Here is a 13,213-nt window from a genome sequence, read left to right on the forward strand (position 1 = left end):
CCTGCACCTATGTGCTCACTAGTGCAGGGGTCCTCCAGATGTCCATGGACTACAATTCCCATGAGCCCAGGTTAGAGTTATTGGTTCCCTTGGAGAAAACGGCTGCTTTGGTGAGTGGACATGATGCCGTTATACTCCACTTTGAGGTCCTTCCCCTCTTCGAACCCTGCCTCCCCAGGCTCCACCCCAAAAATCTTCAGGAAGTCCCCCCACACACACACACACAGCTGGCCCTCCTATCTTGGAGGAAGTAAAGAACTGGAAGAAATGAAGTCATCACAAACAGGCTTGAAGGAATGATGTAGGGGCCAAAGCGAAGAGCTGATCGCGTCCTTTTTATCTGCAAGACGTGCTGATATGCTTGAAAAAGAAAGAAAAGGAGTTATGTAGCATAATATAAAAATAAAAAACCAGTCTGTGGACAGACGACCTCTCCACTCCGTTATCTGAATTAGACAAAAGCCCACACAAGAGTAAGAGATAAACTGTTTCCTTCTGGGGGTCTTTTCTTTTTTGATTATCAGACAGAAAGGAGCAAGAAGAAGGAGAAGAAGGAGAAGAAGGAGAAGAAGAGTTGGTTCTTATATGCCGCTTTTTCTCTACCCAAAGGAGTCTGAAAACGGCTTACAGTTGCCTTCCCTTTCCTCTCCCCACCTCAAACACCCTGTGAGGTGGGAAGCCCAGTTCAAACGGCAGGGAAATTTAATGCTATTGGATAGCATGCAGGATCCGTCCTTCCACTGGATCATTTGGACGGTCCAATCAGTTTAAACCAGCGATCTTCCAAGGAGCCAATCACAGGCTGTGGAGGGAGCCAGGGACTGTGTATAAGTTTGGGTACTGGGGCTATGTTTTCTAGTTCAGTTAGTATGATCTAGTAAAGAGTTGATGTTTTACTCCATGAATGTGCCTTATTGAACCCACTATTCAACAGGACCTAAGATGGTCTCCAAGATAACTCTTTTCAGATCAAAACCCTGTAATGCTTACATGTATTCATTTGAGTGCTGCATTCCCACCTAATTCCGCAAGAACATCTCTCTCTCTCTCTCTCTCTCTCTCTCTCTCTCTCTCTCTCTCTCTCTCTCTCATGTGCTGAGTCTTCAACAAAAGTAGGAGAGCAATCTCCTGGCAGCATGAATGAATGCACCAAGAAGTTCTAATTTCCCTACTGTTTTCTTATGCTGCATGTTAATTACCGTCTGCAGGCTGCTGGCTTGCCTCGCGTCGCATTGTTCCCCAAAGAGATGTGAGGACATGATGATCCACTTGGCAGGTCTCCATGCAAGAGGAAAGGGAGCCATTCACAGGGAAAGATGATGTTATTCACCTCCTGGCCAAGAAAAACTTCACCTGCTGACTTTAGCACACTCTGTTAAAGGGGCAGGACATCTTTTCTCCCGCCTGTTGGCAACCTCTCATGAACAACTTTCTGGAATAGCAGAGACTTTTGGCAGTGTGAAGACCAATTAATTAATTAATATGTTTTATTCTTTTTTCTCGCAAGGTAGATTGCAAAATTAGAACAATGTTGGGACCTTTGAACTCGGCTTGGTCGTAGGTCCATCCAGAAAAATAAAATAATGTTTACAGTTATTGGTTACCTTTGTGGATGAGGCATAGATCCAAACACACCGTGCTTTGAGGTTTAAATAGAATAATCTTTACTGGAAAGATTATACATAAATATGTATCATGTCTATCTACTTCAGCCTCCTTACTGCATGCTGCTGGCAGAGGCTCATAGGCATTGTCCATAACCATGGACATCTGGAGAGCCACAGTTTGGCAATTGCTGCCATAGAGTCTGATGTACCCCTCAGTTTGGGATTACCAACTCCAGGCTGGAAAATTCCTGCAGCTTTGACAGGGGAGGGAACTCCAGTAAGGGGCAGTATAGAAATCAAATGAATAAATAAATACATTTGATCCAATACACTCTACCTTTGGGGGTAGCTGTTTTATCCAGGGGAACTGATTTCTACAGTCTAGTTGTAATTCCCAGAAATCTCCAGGCCATACCTGGAGGCTGGCAACCCCAAGTTTTCCTTCAGCTGCAATTATATCACCCAGTGCCAAGTGAAATGGCATCAGAGGTGGGGGACGACACATAATCATGCCGGCCAAGCTATATTAGACACCCGAAATTAGAGCAGGGGCAGAGGGAAGTCAAAAGTTGTATGATGCAGCGCTTGGCCGCACACCGCCGATCCATTATGTCAGGAAAGCAATTGGCTCTTAAAGGGGTCTATTTTCTTTGCTTTATCTTCTGGGTAGGAATTTGTGGCTGCTAAATTTAAACAGATAAAACACAAGCAGGTGCTTTCAGAGGAGGCATTAGCTTCTGTCATAAAAGCCATCTGAGGTTGCGGAGGGCTTTTATTAAAGGTTATATACAGCGACGGAGGCGACCTTGTGACGGCTGAGGAAGCCGTACCTTGCGGAGACGGTTCATCTCACCTGCCTAATGCTACTGGGTTGTTGTTTTGGTGTTTTGTTTTGTTTCTGGCAGAAGTACAAACAAGAACTCTCTTCCTTGACAGTCTCCCTCTTGCAGGGCCTGCTGACTTCTTTTATACCGGCTAGGTTTGCCAGTCCCCTGGTGGGGCTGGAGTTCTCCTGGAATCACAACTGATCTCTGGACGGCAGAGAATGTTTTCCCTGGAGGAAATGGCTGCTTTGGAGGGTGGGCTATGGCTGGGGTCCCTCCTCTACCAACCCTCCACCTTTCACCTCCAACCTCTGCAGATATTTCTCCTCTTACAGTTGGCTACTCTGTACAGGTCCCATTGCAGTACATAGAATCATAGAATCACAGAGTTGGAAGGGACCTCTTGGGTCATCTAGCCCAGGGGTAGTCAACCTGTGGTCCTCCATATGCCCATGGACTACAATTCCCATGAGCCCCTGCCAGCATCTGAAGGACCACAGGTTGACTACCCCTGATCTAGTCCAATCCCCTGCACTATGCAGGACACTCACCACCCTCTTGCCCATCCACTGTCACCTGCCACCCCCTTGACCCTTCACAGAATCAGCCTCTCTGTCAGATGGCTCTCCAGCCTCTGTTTAAAAATGTCCAACGATGGAGAACCCACCACCTCCCGAGGAAGCCTGTCCCATGCCAGTTTACAAACATGAAACGAGGCCTGCTGGGATGCTGGACCAGATGGATCACTGTTCTGATTCAGCAGGCCCCATCTTATGTTCTTAAGGCTGGCAATAGTACCCAACAATTCTCAAATTATAGTTCCTTCGCTATCATGTGGATCTATATTTAGTGGCCCTACCACCAAAACTCCAATAAATGCAGTGCCTTCTTCTAAGCCAGGTTCTTCCTTCCTGAATATTTTTCCAGATTCCGTCTTCTGCAAACAAAGGCACCTTGCTCCATTGAATAATAATCGCCACCCCAGTCCAATGGGTGTAATAAGAGTTTGTAGTTTGGGGGTGGGGGTTGTTAAAGAAGGCAGTCCAGATGCAAAGCACCTCTGGGGGGGAATCAGGCGTCCCTCGATCAAAAGAATGGCAGCTATCCCCTGTGTGCTTTTCTGGAACCAGCGCTTTCCGCATTTCGAGCACTACGGTTGGTGATAAAAACAAATAGACTTGTGCTAATTAAATCAATAGCCCAAGCAAATGAGTTTTCTAAGTGGAAGTTTTATTAAGCCTTATTTTATTTTAGTGGGAGTCTATTACAGGCATAAGAGGGCAAGGTAGGGATTGCTTCCAACGCCATGTTATTAGGCCTCTCACCTAATTAAGGGTTTTATAAAGTATGAGAGCCTAGTTAGACACAAAGGCAAAGGTCGTAATGGTTTAAGGCCAGAGGAATTATTGGGATTGTCAACATTGTATCCCAGGGATGGGAAAGAAAGAAGAGAGATTTCAACAGGCAGCGCTTTCAGTTTATCTCTTCCCCTCCAGCCACAACTGGCGACCCTGCAGTAATTTCCCATCATGCCTCTGATTTCCTGGGAGGACAGGAAGCTGCTAAGCACCAGTCAGTCTTGTCTAGATCCAGATACCGTCCTCTCCCTTGCCAACTTCCTCCTCCTTTCAACTTCCCGGCCATTCATGAGGCCAAGAGGGAGGGGACAGGAAGTAACAGAGTATATATTGGGGGGGGGGCACGCTAATTCTTCCTCATGGGGTTGCCAACTTCCAGGTAGTGTCTGGAGATCTTCTGGAGTTACAACTGATCTGCTGACTACATATATCACCATTATTGTTCTTATTATTTTTGAAAATCAATTTCTTCTGGGGAAAATGAAATATGGCTCCTTTGGAATGGTATAGAACCATGTAGTCCACCTTCTGAAGGTGCATCTAGATATGATACCAACCAATAGTTTTGCCTAAATAATTTGGGTCCTGTATTCTCACGGTGGAACCAGTTCCAGCCTGCCCAAAGAGCCAGACGTGATCAGAGAAGCCTTACCAGGTTTGCACAGCATGGCCAGGTGGTCAGCCGTTCTCACGCGTTGCTCCACATCCTTGGAGTGACCTTGAGGTTCATTTCAAATGCCAAGGAGTTCAAGTCTTTTCCCATCGACAAACCTTATGCGCTCAGCAGGGCTGTTTGCTATTTTCCTTCTGTTACGGGCTAATTTCACGGCTTAATAATTAGCTTCCACAAATAATTGGCCTTTTAACGTGTTCGTTATAATTCCTCTTGTGGTAATCGACGTAAATTAATCTTGATTAACATGGTTAAACATGACACTTTCTCTGCTGTAAGGACTACAGGATCATTGGACTTAGCCCTGCCTAAAAAGGCTGGTAAGGAATTGGGTCACCTGCGTTTGCTTAGTCAATTGGATACAGCTGAGTAGGCAATAAGCACTTCACTTAAAGGAAATGAGGTCACGAAAGGAAGGGGCATACTTAGCTTGGATGGCTGATCCTGCATTGGACTAGATGGCCTGTATGGCCCCTTCCAACTCTATGATTCTATGATCTTTAATACGTCAGTGAAAAACTACTTGTGGAGGAGTGACTGGAAAATATGGATTGAATTTATAATCATGTTTAGAAGATGAAAGGGGAATTCTGCCTTCTGGTACCAAAGAGAAAATGTTCACATTTGGGATTCTTATGGGATATTGTTTTATATACACTTAATGGAAATTTGGGGAAGTTTGTGAATGAATCTTGCTTCTCAGTAAAGATGAATAAAGTCAGGCTTCTTGTCACCTTTTATGGTCTGTTTAGTGGAATTTTCGGGTAGCATAGCTGAAATTCTGAATAGCTTGGCAAGGCAAGTTAGCCTGAGCTCAGAGAAGTATTGGGTTGCCCAGCGCTCCTGGGGACCTTCGTATCTGAACATGGATTTGAACCTGGATTTCTTATACCAAGCTGAATTTTCTAACTGATGAAGCATGCGGAATATCCAGGGGTGGGCAGGTTTGCTGACCTTCTAAGCTGCAGGTGATGAATTTGAGAAGTTCAAGAGCCATAAGGTATCAACAAACTTTATGCATACGTGTGTGTGTGTGTGTGTGTGTGTGTGTGTGTGTTAAGCTCATTTTTTTGGTTTGGGGGGTCAGTCAAAGATGGAGGCAGCTGCGATAAGCATTTATTGCAAAGCCTGTTTCATAGGAAGCACATTAGCAGCATGCATTGATGCTTGTTTAATAAAGAACAACCAGAAGCAGTGTGTGACTTTTAATTGCACCATATATTCTTGATGAAACAACGTTGCCATAATAGTTGTGCGTTGCTGCTGGGGCCCTGGGATGATGAGGTGCTAAATGAAAAGGGAACAATAAACCGAGAGATGCTTTTTATTTCCTTAACGAAAAAAGCAAGCAAACAAACAAAAACAATCCCCATTCATTTTACAAGGTAATTGGATAAGCAGAAATTCTGGAAGGGTTTTTGCTGCTTGTGTAAATTAGACCCAAGTTCAGAACAAGTAACAGAAATCAGTAACCTGTTTATGTACTTATTTTGCTCCGTTGACCTACCTCTGAACCCTGTATTTGAATTTATTTCAGTGTTCTTTGGGGAGACAGAATGTGTGTGTGTGTCTGGGGGGCAGTAGGGCTGCTCTGAGTGATATCCTGATGTCGCATTTGGGGAAAAACCCAGAAGAGATATCCACGCATTGACAGAAACTCTGTGGTACTAAGAATGTTTTTACAGCAATGGCTGACATCTGGATTTTTACCCAGGCATGAAGCCAGCACATAGCTTGTTGTCATTTCCACCGCCCACTGTTTCTCCCTCTGGCTGAGAGGTGAAGGCACATGGGAAGAGCCTACCTGCCCAAAATGGACACTTGGCATGACTAGACAGAAAGAAGAAACACTGGATGAGAAATATCCTGCCCCCTCTTGAAGTTTCCTGACTTCTCTGGTGGACTTCCTGATGACACTTGGGTTTTGGACACAATTTTTTTGACCTGTATGGGCCACTGACCTGATCTATCATGGCTTCTTGTATGTTCTTAATATCCCAGGAGCTGGAAAAGAGAAACAGGTGACCCCAAAAGGACATACATTTTGCCAGCTAGGTGGGTCGCTCTCTCCGTGAGAACCACGTGGCTCCCTACAGCAGTTAGAAAGGATTTATTGGCAGTCCCATCTTCTTTCCACATCAAACATGTGTCTGTGAGAAACGGGGCCTTTTGGGTAGTTGCACCTGGGCCGTGGTCTCAGCTCTTCTTGGGGGTCATGCAACTCGTTTGAAGTAAACTTTTAGCCTATTTAAAAAGTTGGCCTCAGAAGCACCTCTTGAGGTGTTCTGCTGCTTGAGACCAACTCAGCTACCCACCTGAACGTAGGATAACCATTTTCAAAATGCGGAAGGTAGATGTCACTTTCCTTTGGTTGAACGTTGTGCTTTAAAAGAGAACTGGAAAGAAAGCCTGCTTCTTGAGCTGAAGATTTCATTCGGCAAATACTTCCTTTAATCGTAACCAAGGCAGTTTGGGATTAAATTTCTGTCTCCGCTTGACGGCTCACGCTCATGTGGCTGTTCCCGGCAATTGTGTCAAAAGCAGTTCTCTTTTTGCCCTCCCAGTTCTCATTGTGACGACCTTTCTAATCAGTATGATATCCCATTGGATATAACAAACGACGATCCCTACGTTTAATCTTAAAATGTAATTAAAACAAAGGAGTGTGAAATGAAAAGCCCATCGGACTGAAAATCACAGGATTCATTCGAAGCGTCTGTTGCCTTTAGTTATGGGGATGGTCACAGAGCAAGCATGGCTGGCCTTGTAGCAACTTTTATAAGTGTGTTGGAATTTTAGGGTCCTTGAGATGTAGAGTAGGGCTCTTCTTTGGGTTAGACCCAGGATTTTCCTTTAGCAGGTTCCCTTCTAACTATCATGCGTCATACTTGTCCTAAGAAGGCTTCTCCTCATTCCAAAAGTTCATGACATCATATCAGAAGCCATGTTGGGTCCGGTATAGAGAGCTGTTGTCAGCCTGAGCTGACCTCTAAACGACAAAGGTCAGTTCTCCAGGAGATACTGGCAGATCTAGAAGGCAAAATCAATGACATTATACCCTGCTGATTTCCTTCCTCTTCCCAAACTCCGCCCTCCCTATGCTCCACCCCTAAATCCTCCAGGAGTTTCTTAACCTAGGTAATTCTGGGTTTGAACCCAGGTCTGCCCAGTCTTAGTCCAGACTGGCTGTTTCTCATCTACATTTGCTCTATAATATTTACAACCATCTTAACAGGTAGGTCAAGATGATTTCCCTGTTCGTCTTGGGCCAGACAGAGAGAGAGAGAGAGAGAGAGAGAGAGAGAGAGAGAGAGCTGGCAGGGGCTCATGGGAATTGTAGTCCACGAACATCTGGAGGACCACAGGTTAACTACCCCTGCCCTAACTGAATCCACAGCTGATGTGACTTTTGCCCTTGGGGACCTTTCGCTCTTGCTCTTAACCAAGGCGCTGGTCCTGTACTGGACTTAAATTGCTGCAAAGGTTTCCCGAAACTCTTAGCTCTTTCTTTTCATTTTTCTTCCAGCCCAAATAATGAAACATCTGCCTTGCAATCTGCGCACATTGTACCTTTTCCACCTCTGTCCTTGCCTGGGGGCTTTTCCCCCATTCAAAGCAATCTTGTAGCTGTAATTCTGGAAGCCGGGCTTTAGGTTTCCAATTCTTTTCCTGCCAGCCTTCCTTCAGAGCCAGGTCGCTCTCTTTAATGGTGACCCACCTTTCTGTCACTTGGCAGAATTGAGGTTTATGGCTTTCATAACTTCAAAACCAGCTCAAAACGCGGCCTTCTGTTCTTGGTGCTTCTAACAAGCCTCGCTCCTGAACTGTGTCCTGCACACTTCTCTTCTTTCTCATGCGTTTAATTTCCAAGGGATGTGGCTTGTGCTTTTTTTGGCACATGCAAATTTCATTTGGAATCTGATTCAGCGTGGCTGGGAAGTTCCTACATTGATAGCTCCCCTTTGGAAGACCCCCAGAGCTTTGCTGGATGAGTCCCTTGGGAACTGCCAGGTTATCACAAGTGTAAGGTCAGGGAGAGAGAGAGACAGACAGACAGACAGACAGCAGAAGGGCTAAAGTCCCAGTGCAGTCTAGAGTTCATCAAAACTAGTTTCCTTGTGTTCCTGGAATTCAGCCAAATGCTTCAGCTCCCAAATCTATTCTTCCTTGGTTTGAAAGAAAGAATTCACTGCCACCTCGTCATACAGCCTGCCAAAGCTGCCATCTCAGGTGAAATGGTGGTGGTGGTAGACGAGGAGGAGGAGGAGGAGGAAAGGGCTGCCAAGTCACAGCTGATCTATGACGAACCCACAGGTCTCTCAAGGCAAGAGACATTCAGAGGAGGTTTGCCATTACCTGCTTCTGTGTAGTGACCCTGAACTTCCTTGCTGGTCTTCCATCCAAGGGCTAACCAGAGCTCACCCTGTTTACCTTCTGAGGCTGACAAAATGAGGCTAGCCTGGGCCATCCAGGTGAGGACCAGGCTGAAAGAGCAACAGTATCAACTTTATTTTGTGGGCCACCCATCCCTACAGGCTCAGGGCAGGCATTACGGGCTCAGGGTAGTCCCACAATCTCCTGGGATGGTAAAGAACCTCAGAGGCCCACCAGCTGAAGCATCATCAACATCAAGGCTAAGCTCATGCTCTCTTTTTATGTTGCCATCCCCACCGAACTGAATGTTAAAATGGGCGTGGTTTGGCCTCAAAGCACGAGGGGCAATCACAATGTCCACAAAAACCTGGATAGGCCTGATCCCATCAGATCTTGGAAACAAAGCAGGGTCGGCCCTGGCTAGTACTTGGAAGGTGCCATGACATGAGGGCAGGCAATGACCGTATATCTCCGAACGTCTCTTGTCTGGCTCCTAGACAATCTTAGGATCTCCTGGTGATAATGTACCCATGTCAAATGATAAATAAATAAGGAAATGTCATATATGGTGGAGAGTGTCCAAAAGCCACAGCTGAGTCATGGAGATCCCAGAGAGCTGTCAGGGTTAAAATATGCAAGATCTGTAGTGTGCATGATCCAACAGCATATGAAGAATATCCCACAGGGGGCATTGGAGGAGATGTGTAGTTAGTATATTGAGATTGAGAACTTCCTGGTGTTTTTCAAATCATCTCCTGATTGGCTCATCTGGAGACTTCCTGCTCCTTTGAGCCCACTTCCTCCCTGATTGCTTTCAAAAGAACAGTTAGACAGTTAGGACTGTCTCCCTCCTCTCTTCTTTAAAAGTTATTTCTCTTCTCAATAAAACTATTTATTTGTTAAGCAGCTGGTGCTACTCCCCTCTGTTGTCATCCACCATCATTCAAGGCAAGAGATTAATAGAGGTGGTTTGCCATTGCTTCCCACTGAATAGCAACCCTGGACTTCCCTGGTGGGTTTTCATCCAAGTACTAACCAGGGCTGACCCTGAATCATACAGAGCTGGGCCCAAACCAGCTAGCAAACTATCAAAAATGAATGTATAAACTTTCCTGTAAGCTTGAGACTGAAAGAAATTTATCCTTGTTTGCGAGTCTTTACATAAATTGTTCAGTAAGACTCTATTCCACTGGAATATATTCATTCATTCAAACAGAATATACTCTAATTGAAAACTATGTCCTCTGCCATCTCCATGGCATGGCACTTATCATATTAAGGGATGATTATGTGACAGTCGTAAATGAAATGAACTTCTTGATAAAACCTTTGATAATTAAGCACAGGAGTTATTGGAGGAAAGCTAGATTCTCTTCTGAAAATCTCATTTCACAAATGCCTGCAGTTTTTCAAATCTTGGATTGGAAAAAGAAAAGGAAAAAAAATGTAGCCAGGGCTGCAGTGTTGACTCACTTATTCCGCAAAAACTTATTTTTCATTTTTATTAAGAAGCTGTTCATCATTTAGACCAGAGGTAGTCAAACTGCGGCCCTCCAGATGTCCATGGACTACAATTCCCATGAGCCCCTGCCAGCATTCACTGGCAGGGCTCATGGGAATTGTAGTCCATGGACATCTGGAGAGCCGCAGTTTGACTACCCCTGATTTAGACGCTGACTTTCTGCTGCTTCTCTCTCCATGGTCAAAAAGGGTCCAAATCAGTCATTTTGTACCAGCGGATTGATCATGGCTGTCACACTCATCCGTTGTAAAGTGGGTGTCTGGCATGGAAGGAACTCCTTGGCTCAGTGATATTTTGAGCACTTGGTGAAGAAGTGGGCGGTTTACTCACATGGAAAAATGGGATGACTTTTATAACTGGTCCTTTCCAGAAATGCTCTAGTTACATGTGGCGGCCACACTGTCTGAATAGGGGTCATGCACATATTTTGCAGGTGCATGCAACTTGGGTAGATGCAAACCAGAACTCTTCAAAAGACTGCAAGGTCAATTCATATGTGTCAGAGTTAGACTGCCATTTGTCACCTATGGCTGGTAAATCCCCTCACTCAACCCCAATCGTTCACCGTCAAGAAACTGAATGGTGGAAGAAGAAATAGCCAGAAAAATGGCCTGCTGTGATACTCTAGGAATTTCCCCATGTCTCTACAATCTTTACCATAGATGTGAGGGAAGATTCCTAGAACATCTTCTGAAAACAATGCCACATCCTCTGCCAACTCCTCTTCCCAGGCTCTCCCAGCATTTACCAAGACATGTTGGCAATCCTAACCAAAGTTCTATTAGGGTTGAGAAATACCTAGAGACCTTGGGGTGAAGCTGGAAGTGAGTGGGATTTGAGACAGGCAGAGACTTCAGTGTTGTATAATGCTATGGAAAGCAGCCATTTTCTTCAGGAGAACTGATCTCTTTACTCTAGAGATCACCTGTGATTCTGAGGGATCCCCAGGTCTCTCCTAGGGCTGGATCCTAGTTTGTGTGGATGTAACATTGAATACCAGCCCCAAGAACCCACGGGATTCAGACAGGAATCCTTGACACCATCCAACAAATGGTATTTCCTTATCTGCTGAAGAGCTGGTGTGGGATCCGGGAAAACCAGGTTTGAATTCCTGCTCTGCCATGGAAGCCTGCTGGGCGATCTCGGGCCAGTCACACGCTCTCACCTTCACCTACCTCAGAGTAACATAGTCATGTCTCTAGCTATAGTAGGGAACATCCTGTCCCTGGATTCCTGCAGTGCTGCATGACATCATTTCTGCTGATGCATCCAGCAAATGATATCACTGTGTTGCATCCATGCTCCAAAAGTTACCCAGATTTCTATGGTATTGATCATAGAGATTGTGACAAGCCCAAGGTCACCCAGGTGGCTGCATGTGGAGGAGCAGGGAATCAAACCTGGCTTGCCAGATTAGAAGCCGCCGCTCTTAACCACTACACCACGGCACTACACCAAGAGACATGCCAGGAAACCTGCTTTTAAGCCCGCCGTTCTCTTCTCAGGGTTCTCATTTATAAGTTACCATTATTTTAAAAAAACAAAACATATTGTTTCTATGAAAGCACAGCTCACAAATGTTTTTTTTAAAAAACCACAAGGTCCGTATCAATTAATTTTCAAAAGAATGCCATACCTGGGGCCTCTCCATCTTCATTTTGCCAGCTGTTTGAGCTTAATCACTATTTATCTTTAATGCTTATAGCCTACCTTTCAGAACTTCCATGTTTAATACAGTTCAGAGCCTATTTAACCATCCGCTAGACGGTCTTTTCACTTTTCCATACAGAGGCCAATTTGGCTCCAGATGCGATAATTTAATTTGCTATCAGCTCCTGTTGCTAGCATTCTCATCCATCTTTTCTCTTTGGAAAACCAACATATATATATATATATATCAGCTTTAACACAATAAACACTGGGCTGATAAATCCAGGGAGACTGATGTCTGTTGTCTGGAGTTCAGCTGGAATCCTGAGAGAACTCCAGAACCCGTTACATCATAAGCAAAGCTTGGTGTAGTGGTTAGGAGTGCGGACTTCTAACCTGGTGAGCCAGGTTTGATTCTGCACTCCCCCACATGCAACCAGTTGGGTGACCTTGGGCTCACCACAGCACTGATAGAGCTGTTCTGACCAAGCAGTACTATCAGGGCTCTTTCAGCCTCCCCTCAATCACAGGGGGTCTGTTGTGGGGAGAGGAAAGGGAAGGCGACCGTAAGCCACTTTGGAATCCACATCGTAGGGGCTGCAAAAGAAATGCTCACCTGTGCCAAACTGAAATTGGAAAGAGGCGAGATTACACCAGCCCCTTTTATATCCCGGTCAACCACCCAACCTGATTTGCTTACCCTCATAGTTCTCTAAATTGTTCTGCCTTCCAGAAGCTACTGAAGAGCCTCTTGTGGCGCAGAGTGGTAAGGCAGCCATCTGAAAGCTTTGCCCATGAGGCTGGGAGTTCGATCCCAGCAGCTGGCTCAAGGTTGACTCTGCCTTCCGTCCTTCTGAGGTCGGTAAAATGAGTACCCAGCTTGCTGGGGGGTAAAAGGTAATGACTGGGGAAGGCACTGGCAAACCACCCCGTATTGAGTCTGCCATGAAAACGCTAGAGGGCATCACCCCAAGGGTCAGACATGACTCGGTGCTTGCACAGGGGATACCTTTACCAGAAGCTACGATCAGCTTTTCTCCTAACAGTGCAGAAAAGGGCCGCTAATATAATTATGTCCTGGTTGCAGACATACAGCAGGCAGAGGGAGTTAAGTTCTAGCCATCAGATTTTGTCAAAATAGCAGTTTACAGTCCAGATACCAATGAGACGAAACTCATAGCTTCAGGTTCATGGGGAAATCCAAG

The 13,213-nt window shown here is 45.4% G+C and overlaps 1 long non-coding RNA gene across 1 annotated transcript; it reads right to left on the reverse strand.

The window, feature by feature from the left end:
- Positions 1–5,659: 5,659 nt before the first annotated feature.
- Positions 5,660–12,313, reverse strand: LOC143820605 (uncharacterized). The gene is made up of 3 exons (XR_013225417.1): positions 12,069–12,313; positions 6,778–7,492; positions 5,660–5,749 (listed from the first exon to the last, which is right to left on the reverse strand). It is a non-coding gene; the product is annotated as an uncharacterized LOC143820605 (long non-coding RNA).
- Between the last annotated feature and the right edge of the window lie 900 nt (positions 12,314–13,213).

The sequence above is a fragment of the Paroedura picta genome, chromosome 11 (genome assembly GCF_049243985.1).
Source record: "Paroedura picta isolate Pp20150507F chromosome 11, Ppicta_v3.0, whole genome shotgun sequence".
NCBI classification, from domain to species: Eukaryota; Metazoa; Chordata; class Lepidosauria; order Squamata; family Gekkonidae; genus Paroedura; species Paroedura picta.